The following is a 10,676-nucleotide window of genomic DNA, read 5'->3' as shown; positions in this document are numbered from 1 at the left end:
CGTAACCGATAGATCAGGGTTTTACGGTGTAATTATACAAGTTATCTTTTTGTAACCCTAGGATCCTCTACAGTGGAAGTTCTTCATCGAGCTCTGCTGAAGATTGAAAGTTTTAATCATTCGACATATTCAAATCCATTCTTGAGTATTTCTTTACATTCTTTATATACCTGTTTCAAAGATCTAATCGATCTTAAAGATTTTTATCTCATCAATTGGTATCAGAGCAGGAGGCTGTGTAATTCATACACATCTCTTTTGTGAAAGAAGCTATTCGGGTTTGTTCCGCATTAACTAATATTTATTGAGCCGTCACCCCATAATTGACGTATCTCATTACTTGTTCGTTTTGCCCTAATATTATATATTACAAGTCTGATCTTTCAAACAGGTTATTCGATCAAGCATGGACGAGTCGCCATCTAATCCCATTAATATTTCGAACAACATTGAATCAACAACGAAGATTCCCATCCTTTACACCCAAGATTATGAAGTCTGGGCAAATCACTTTGAAGACTATGTTATAGGATCTGAGGACAATGGATACCTCATCTGGGAAGCAATCGTTTCGGGACCCTTTGCTCATTCTGCAACTTCAAGGATTATTAAAAATCAAAAGGAGTATAATGATCTTTTGAAAGATGTTAAAGATGTTGCCCAAGACGAAAAAGATAAATTTCAGTGCAATATTAAAGCATTGAGATTAATCAGATTCGCTCTTCAATCTGACACTTTCAGGCTGGTGAGTTCGTGCACTACTGCCAAAGAAATATGGGACAGGCTTCACGAATTGTATTCTACGGACGAAGATCTTGAACACTCCATTCAAACCTTACTCTAATCCGAGTTTGGTGAATTCAAGCAGAGAGTCGAAGAAACTGTGACTCAAACGTTCGATCACTTCAATCATCTTCTTAGCAAGATGATTAAACATGATATTGAAAGGAAGTTGATTGAGCAGAAAGTCACGTTTCTGAACGGCCTCAGATCTGAGTGGAGAGCTGTTGTGTCCACATTTAAAGTGCATGAGCAATTCAAATCTTATTCTCTAGCGAAACTGGTGGGCATACTGAAATCTCAAGAGAAGATCGTACTACAGGAGAAAAATGTAGTTTCTAGCCTGGGTTCCATGGCACTATCCAAAAGTAAAGCGGCGATGGAAGATGAAGACCTCAACTTAGAAGATTATGATCTTACTTCTGAAGATTATGCTATGATGGTATCAAATCCCAAGAGGTTCATCAAGAAAAGATTTCCCACCAATAAGAACCGTAATTGGCAAAGAAGTTATAGCTCTGAAAAGGTCAAAGAAGAACCGAAAGCAGAAGAATCAAAGAAGGAACCGAAAGCTGAAGGAGATTTGGGAGTGAGCTGCTTTTACTGTGGAGGAAAGAATCACTATGCTAAAGATTGTGTCCTCAAGAAAATGGCTGAAAAGGATGAGGAAAAAGATGAAGAAGCATTGTTACTGAAAAAGCTGGATGAGATCGGGAAGAAGAAATCTACTGCTAAATCGTCTATGAATGCTTTAATTGTGCAGGGTTCGACAGCAAATGATGAATTCGGAGGAGTGGAGGTCTAGTCAACCGACTCCGAGGATGATGAAGTAAGGAAGCCTTCTCATGGAAAAGCTTATGTGGCGAAAGAGAAGGACAACAGTGGAAGATGCTTGATGGTGTCTGATGTATCTCAAATGAGGGGATATAACACAGATGGTGGGAACAAAGACCCGAAGGAGCAATAGGACATGTTCTTTACAGCAAAACCGCTCAGCGTGCAATTCAACGAGCTTAATGAACTAATCAAGAAGGTACAATCCGTGTTTATTTCATTTAAAGTCCCACAATGCTCATATGAAAAAGAATTAAAAAAATGTTAATTCAAGAATTTCTCATCTAGACAGCAGCTTAACTCAAACTCGAGTCACCAATTCTAACCTAACTGACCAAATAAGCAGGGTGTCGTCGAAGAGTGAGGAACGGAGGATGTGGATCGAACTGAAAGAGTCGGAGTTAGTCAAAACCAAGGACGAAAACATTTATTTGCAAAGAGACAATTTAAAACTTTTGAAACAGCGAAATGTTTTTTGTTTGATTGCTAAGCGTCTTTACAATAATATCACTCAACTTCATTTGAACTGTGAAATAGGGCAGAAAATTCATCGTATGATCTTGCCTTTTCTTGAGTTTAAGGAGGATGAAATCGACGCTGAAGCATACAATTGTGAAAGTGTGGTTTCGTCTAAGGATGTTAATCCAACGTATATGTATGGTCTAGACAAAATTGAATCTTTCATTAAGTCCAAAGACCATAAGAACATGCTGAAAAACCTTTTGGATGAAAATGACAAACTGAATCTAAGGACCGAAACCATACAAAAATTTGACTCATTGAATGCCAATTTGAGCTCAGAAAATAAAATTGATGTTGAAAATGCATCTGAGCTTAATGAGGATAATGACATGAGTGAAATTTCTGTAGAGGACAAAGTTGACTGCTCTGAATTTCTCAAAAGTGAACCTGAAATCCACAAAAATCTCATCTCAGAAAATTATGTGGAGTTCGCTCGCTTGTCCCAACAAAAGTCCCCGAAACTTGAAGAAAAAGCTGTTGTTTACCAAAAGATAAGGACAGAACCAAATCAGGTGTATAAGGTCACAGGTGTAACCGAACATCAGACAGCCGAACTCACAGCCATTGTAAACGAAGAGAATGCTGATGGTTGTGATGAGTTCTTCTGGTCGGCTCGTATTGACAATGCTGATGAAATTGTTGGTCTATCAGAGCAAACATCCTGGAAAGCAAAAGGAAGATACATTCCTGAGCCAGTTAACAAACCTGATAACTTTGACGTGCCGAGTTCTAGTGGTACAAAAGATGTTCCTAAAGATAAGGCAGATTCAAGTGAATCATCATTGGTTCAAAGTGGACTTGTTGACACCAGTCAAAATCAAAAGGCGAATATTCATCATCAGCCGAAACAGATGAGAAATCAAAAACGACAAAGGAATCAGAGATACAAGAAGAATCTTTCTGAAAGAAAACAGTTTTGGCAATCTCAAAATGCCTATTTCTCATATCGTGACAAAAATTTAAAGTCAGAGAAAAATACTGTTGGATCTCAAGAGAGAAATAACAACCGAAAGCAGAAGTTCGGTTCAAATGACAGTATCAACCGAAAGCTGAAGTTCGGTTCAGAGCATAGTATCAACCGAAAGCAGAAGTTCGGTTCAAAGGACAGTATCAACCGAAAGCTGAAGTTCGGTTCAGAGCACAGGATCAACCGAAAGCAGAAGTTCGGTTCAGAAAAGAGTATCAACCGAAAGCAGAAGTTCGGTTCAGAAAACAGTATCAACCGAAAGCAAAAGTTCGGCTCAGAGAACAGTATCAACCGAAAGCAGGAGTTCGGTTCTGAGAGCAAAAGAGACCAAAATTCTAGGTTCGGTTCCACTGATAATCAAAACCGAAAGAGTCACTTAGAATATCAAGTCAAGAAATCATCTTAGTCTAAATTCTCGCATTCTAATTCTTCCAATCATTCTTCTTCTCAATCTCATTCTAAATCTCCAACTGACCTGAAAGGGAAATCAAAGGTTTCGTCAGTTAAATCAGAGACCAAACCAAAAGCACTAAATCCTACAAAGATTAAGGTTTACACCATCAAAAAGAAAGATGAAACAACTTTGATAAAAAGAACATATTTTGTTGACATCTCTTTTTCTGCTCCTGTTCCTGTGAAAGGCTCACGTGGACCCAAGAAACTTTGGGTTCCTAAATCTGTTTAATTTGTGCAGGTTATCAGTGACGAACACTTCGATGAAGAATGGTATATTAACAGTGGCTGCTCACGTCACATGACAGGGAGGAAGGAAGAGCTTAGGGAATTCAGATCTCTTTCAAACGGTGGAAATGTCAAGTTCGGGAACAACTCCTTCGGAACCATAAAAGGCTATGGGATGATTACAAACGGTGATTTCACAATCAGGAAGGTTGCATATGTAGAAGGACTACAACATAATATCATCAGTGTATCTCAGCTTGTTGGAGGTACCGGTCTCAAGGTCTCATTCGATGATGAGGGTTCGGAAATTATTGAGAAGCAAACGAACAAAGTTATTTTCAAATCAGAGCGCAAAGGTGAAATGTTTCCCCTAAATCTCAAACCAATCAAAGGGAATCCATCAATCTGCTTGTTATCAAAAGCACAATCTGATTAAAGCTGGTTGTGGCACCGAAGGCTTTCTCATCTCAACTTCAAGGACATCAACAAACTTGTCGCCGGAGGTCATGTTCGTGGTCTTCCATTGCTCAAGTACGATAGAGAACATTTGTGTGCGGCATGTGAAATGGGGAAGCAGAGTCGTCAAAGTCATCCATCAATTATAAACACAAAAGTTGTTGAACCACTAGAGTTACTTCACATTGACTTGTGTGGTCCCTCATCAATTGAAAGTATCGGCGGTAGCAAGTACATTCTTGTTATTGTTGATGAGTTTTCACGTTTTACATGAGTGTTCTTTCTAAAGCTTAAATCTGAAGCGACTCACAAGCTAAAGATGTTCATCAAGCAGGTGGAAGTACAACTGAAGAAAGTTGTTCGAAACATCAGGAGTGACAATGGCCTGGAGTTCAAAAATAAAGAATTCGAAGAATTCCTGGCGGAAAGAGGAACTACCCACAACTTCTCAGCTCCCTACACATCTTAACAAAACGGTATAGTTGAGAGGCGGAACCGATCCTTGTGTGAAGCAGCTCGAACCATGCTAAGTTTTGCTTCTTTACCTTTATATTTCTGGGCTGATGCTATATCTGCAGCTTGCTTTACACAGAACAGGTCATATCTCAATAAGCGATTCACGCCCACTCCTTATGAGATCATAAACAACAGGAAGCCAAATGTTAAATTCTTCCATGTGTTCAGTTCCCGGTGCTTCATCTTCAATTCTAAAGAGCATTGCAACAAATTTGATGTCAAAGCCGATGAAGGAATTTTTCTGGGCTATTCTCTCACTTCTAAAGCGTACAGGGTATTAAACAAACGTTCAAGGAAAATATAAGAGACGTATTACGTGACCTTTGATGATAGCTATGTCAAAAAGTCAACAACAAACATAAACTCAACTGGTGAAATCTTTCCTCAAACAGGTCAAGTCACAACATCAATTGCAAATCTCTTTGAGAATTTTGTCGAGTTATTTGATGAACCAGAGAAGGCTATTAATTCGGAAGCCAGCGCAGCAGACAACAAGGTGGATCATCTGAAGCAGTTAGTAGAAGATGCTACAAGGCGAATAAATGAAGGAGTGCCCAGTTCTGGCGCATCAGTCGAGGGGGAGCACGCCGATACTGCAGCACCCGAAGGTATTATAGCACCCGAACGCTCCACAACACCAGAAGGCACAACAGCACCCGAAGGTATTGTATCACCTGAAGGTACTGTAGCATCTGATCACTCCACAGTATCTGAAGGCACAGGAGCACCCAAACGCTTCAATATACCCGAAATTCCGACTATTTCAGAAAGCTCTTCATTCGAGGGGGAAAATGCCAATATGCTCTTTGACGATGAAAGTCAATCCGAACCAGAAGAGATGGTAAACGCTGAATTGGATCCTTCCTATGATCCAAATTACCCTCCTCTCATCAAATGGACCAGAAATCATCTAGTCTCTCAAGTTGTAGGTGATGTTTCTGAAAAGGTTCTGACCCGATTACAACTTAAGGAAAAACAAACTTCCCTATTCTCCAAAGTAGAATTATGTATGTTTAATTCCTTCGTTTCAAAAGTTGAACCCAAGACAGTTAACACTACTCTCGATCACTCTTATTGGATTCAAGCTATGCAAGACGAACTGAACAAATTCGAAAGGAACAAAGTTTGGTGCCTCATTCCAACTCCTCAAAATGCATCAGTTGTAGGTCTCAAATGTGTATTCAGGAACAAAATGGACAAGGAAGGAAATGTGATTCGAAACAAAGCACGTCTGGTAGTGAAAGGATATTGTCAGGAGGAAGGGATTGACTATGAAGAGACTTTCGCTCCAGTTGCAAGGCTGGAATCTGTTCGCATTTTTCTGGCCTATGCAGCACACAAAAACTTCGAGGTCTATCAAATGGATGTCAAATGCGCTTTTCTGAATGGAGAACTCGAAGAAACAGTCTACGTGGAGCAACCTCCCGGCTTCGTCAATGAGAAGTTCCCAAATCACTGCTATATTCTGGACAAGGCGGTTTATGGTCTGAAACAAGCTCCTAGGGCCTGGTATGAAACGCTAACAAAGTTTTTAAAGATGTCTAAATTCAAACAAGGTTCGGTTGACCCAACCTTCTTTCGTAAAAAGGAAGGTGACCACCTTATGATCGTACAAATTTACGTCGATGATATCATCTTTGGCTCAACGAATCCCAGCTTAACAGCTGAATTCAGAAAGCTGATGGAGACTAAATGTGAAATGAGCTCCATGGGTCCGATTAACTTTTTTTCTTGGATTAAATATTAGACAGGGACCCGAATGCATCTTTATCAACCAGGAAGCATACACCAAAAATCTTTTTGTCAAATTTGGTATGGTGGGAGATTCAAAGGTCAAGGTTCCAATGGCTTTCGGAACCAAACTCACCCCTTCACTGGAGAAACTAGCAGTTGACATTACGCTATACCGCCAGATGATAGGGTCTTTAATGTATCTTACTGCTAGCAGGCCTGACATCATGTTTTCCATATGTTATTGTGCTAGGTTTCAGGCAAACCCACGAGAACCTCATATGCTTGCAGTGAAGAACATACTTAGGTATCTGAAGCAAACTACCTCTCTCGGTCTTTGGTATCCATCCAACTCAGGCTTCTTCGTTCAAGCCTTCTCTGATGCAGACCTTGGAGGATGTGGTTTAGACAGGAAAAGCACCACAGGGGGTTGCCAATTCCTTGATGGGAAATTGGTCAGTTGGCAATCAAAGAAGCAAACATGCGTTTCCCTTTCTACAGCCGAAGCAGAGTACATTGCAGCCGCCTCCTGCACATCTCAAGTAATATGGATCCAAAGCCAGCTCAAGGATTATGGACTTAACATGAAAAAGATCCCACTATATTGCGACTCAGAAAGTGCAATTAGGATCCGTCACAACCCAGTGCAACACTCTAAGACCAAGCATATAGCACTGAGGTATCACTTTATTAAGGATCATGTAGAGGATGGTAATGTCGAAATTCACTTTGTTCGTACCACCGATCAACTGGCAGATATCTTCATCAAAGCCCTACCTGAAGCCAGTTTCAATAAAATCCTTCATGGTCTAGGAATGATGGAATCTGAATCGGTACCAAAGACTTCATCTCAAAGTTAAAAAGTGAGGAGCGAAATGAACCGAACGTTCGGTCCATTTCGGGTTCGGTTCACATGGGAACCGAAATGAACCGAACGTTCGGTCTATTTCGGGTTCGGTCCCGTAACACATATTTTTGCTCAATCTCAAAAAGGTGTTGTCTATGGTTGTACACATTTGTAAAGCTGTTTTCTAAAAATTCAAAAATATTTTTTTTGAACCGAAATGAACCGAGCGTTCGGTCCATTTCGGGTTCGGTTCAAAATTTTTTTTATTATTTATTGTTTATTATTATTAATTATTCTGTATTGGTTTTTCCCATTTGTAAAGCTGTTTTCCAAAAATCCAAAAAATATTTTTTTGGAACCGAAATGAACCGAGCATTCGGTCCATTTCGGGTTCGGTTTATTTTTTTTATTTTTTTATTTTTATTCTGTTTGGTTTTTCTCTTTCTTTATTTTACCTAGTTAAGAGTCCTTAAAAGCATGCTGCTGCATGTTGTCCAAAGCCTCAACTGATTTTGAATAAAAGCCTTAATGACTAGGTATATACAAACCTTGTCTTCCCGATAAGGCTGCTCCATTTATTCTAATCCTGAGCTACCTTACTCTCTTCTCATATGAGTTGAGAGTTTACTGCTTGGTCATTATTTTCAGCAGAGGTACTATCATTTTTCTTCACCACCCTACTTTTCTCCATCATATTTCGGTCTCATATCATAACCCTTGAGACTCTCAGAATTAACCACTGAGGTTTATGGTTACAAAATATCTATGTTTATGATCTAAGCCATGTGTCACTACGTGCTTAGTGAAACCCAAAATTCACTACCTATCATGAATTGACGGTCAACATGAAATCTCTCTTTGTTTTTGTGATTCTTATGAATTTGTTATTTACCATAACATTTCTTCCCTTAGAATCCAGTTTAAATTTTTTTTTTTTGAGATTTCACCATCATATATTTTTCCAAGTCACTATATCTGTTACCCAGCCTACTTGTTCAACAGACCACATCGGTCTCACAAGTACTTCATTTAGTCTCGGTCTTATGTCAAGGTCCGGGTTTCTAAATTGAAGAGAAAGCCACCCTTTTATGTCTAACAAAAAGATTCCTTTCAACACTTCTTAGAAAGTGCTTGATCGTAATTCAACGGGAATCCATACAAACACTTTAAGGTCTCTCTTGACCTTGAAGAAAGTGATTCGTGCCCGGGATCATCTGTTTTGTGTCTAATTTGACATCACTCTTCCCCTATATATCTCGCTTTATTTCCTTATCTTTTACACTCTATGCACGAAAGTCTTTGATTTTCCAAACTTCTCGTTCGGTTACTTTATAATCTTATGTTTGGATGACAGCTATTAAACAGATAAGATGCTGACTCAGCCGACAGAGTAACGGCCTCAATAGTGAGGTGATGGGCACGCGTGCAAAACGGAATAGTTCTTCTATCTCCTGCGTAATCATCGGGGGTGCCAACCGTCGCGCTTCAGTCAAATCCGAAACCGTTTTATTGTATCAAGAAGATTTGGGGATGATCTTTCTCTCTCCTCTACCCACGGTATAAAAGGAACTCATCTGCTTCATTCCCAATTTACCACATTCAAAACTCAAACGAGCAAAATCGGACGATTTCTCATCTACTGTTCATCATCTTCTACCTTCAACCATGGCGGATTCTTCATCAGTACAGGAAACCTCCTCCCGCACAAATATTCTTTCAATCCGTGCCCAACAAAGTCTGGTGATTGATCTCAACCCTAAGGCTTATGAAAATTACATGTATCCCATGGTGGAGTGCCTCAAATACTCTCCGTTGGTGCTCGCTCTTTCCAAAGTTGAGCTTGTACCAATGGAATGCCTCTCCCAGGTCTTCTCCACAGCCCATTATGACAGATCAATGGATCGCATCTACTTTGATCTTCTTTCTCACAAGACCTCCATCTCTAAGCAACGATTCTGTTGGCTCCTAGGCTTTAAAGCCGATGAATCTAGGGTTAATCCCGACACCATTACCGTCGGGCAATTATTTTCGATGTTCTACAATATGGGGTACACGGAGATTCTCACAACGGTCACAAAATTCAAGAAATCGTGTCTCCCTCCTCCATGGAATGGTTTCTTCACCATTCTCTTCAAAGGGCTCTCTGAGCGTAGTTCTGGTTCTGATGGGGCCAGCAAACTGTTTATGACCATTCTCTATGGTCTTTATCACGACCTTAACCTCGACTATGGCTCGGTTCTATGGCAGCAACTCATTCAGAGCCTTGCCTCCTCCTCTCGCCACACTGAGGTATCCTACGCCAGGTTCTGGACGCTCATCACCAAGTGGGCCATGGATAAATTTCATGTTCCTACTGTTGCAGGTTCCCTTCTCTCCAACATCAGCGTCTTCCACACCACCAAAATTATTGTCACCGATCCGACAAAATTTTCTTTCGTCGGATCCATTCCGGACTCTATGTCCACTGGGGTGTCAAAGGAGAGCATCATCATGAAAGCCTACAAGGACTTTCGTCCTTCGGGCCCAAGGGAACTTTCTGCTGAAATGGTTCAGTCCATTAATGATGCAGATAAACCTGTTGCTCGCGGAAAGAAACCCGAGCAAGGGAAGATAAAGAAAGCAGCAAAGGGGGTAAAGGGTCCTTCTCCTAAGAAGCGAAAACCCTCAAAACCAGATCTTTCCCCACCAGCAAAGAAGAAGAGAGTCCAACCCAAGAGAAAACTTATTCTCTCCTCTTCCTCCAGCGACTCGGAAGAGAACCACTCTGACTCCGATGAGTCAGCTAGAAGCGAAACCCCGCCTCTTTCCCCTGATCATGAGGTACATATTTCATCAAAACCTCCTTCACCTTCTCCTATACCCACCTCTTCCATTCCCATCATAACCTCCTCCATTTCCATTCCCTCCATATCTGACCCTATTTCCATTCCCCCCATAACTACTCCTCTTCAAACCACATCAACCACCCTTCCGCCGCCACTTTTTACAAAAGCCACCACCACTACCACCTGTGAGGTTCTAACCAACGTATCTGATACGGGGGTTTCTACTTCACAACCCGAACCTACATCTGCACCCGAACCCACTATCACTACCGAACCACCCACTGCACCCTTATCTCCCACTCCATCTGCTGAAACCGAAACCTTTTTGGGAGGGGAGGATACCGTTTTTGACTCCATCTACTACAGCCCCTATCAACTTCAGAGTGATGATGATGATGATGCTCCGGTCACCAAAAAGCACATCAAGGAGCTCCACGAGAAGATTGACAATCTTGTGGCTTCTTCATCCTCCTCAACATCTCACTTTTCAGAGACTGCTATTCAAAGTATGGTGGAG

The sequence above is a fragment of the Lactuca saligna genome, chromosome 1 (genome assembly GCF_052625555.1).
Source record: "Lactuca saligna cultivar CGN05327 chromosome 1, ASM5262555v1, whole genome shotgun sequence".
NCBI classification, from domain to species: domain Eukaryota; kingdom Viridiplantae; phylum Streptophyta; class Magnoliopsida; order Asterales; family Asteraceae; genus Lactuca; species Lactuca saligna.
Note: the sequence above shows the minus strand (reverse complement) of the source record.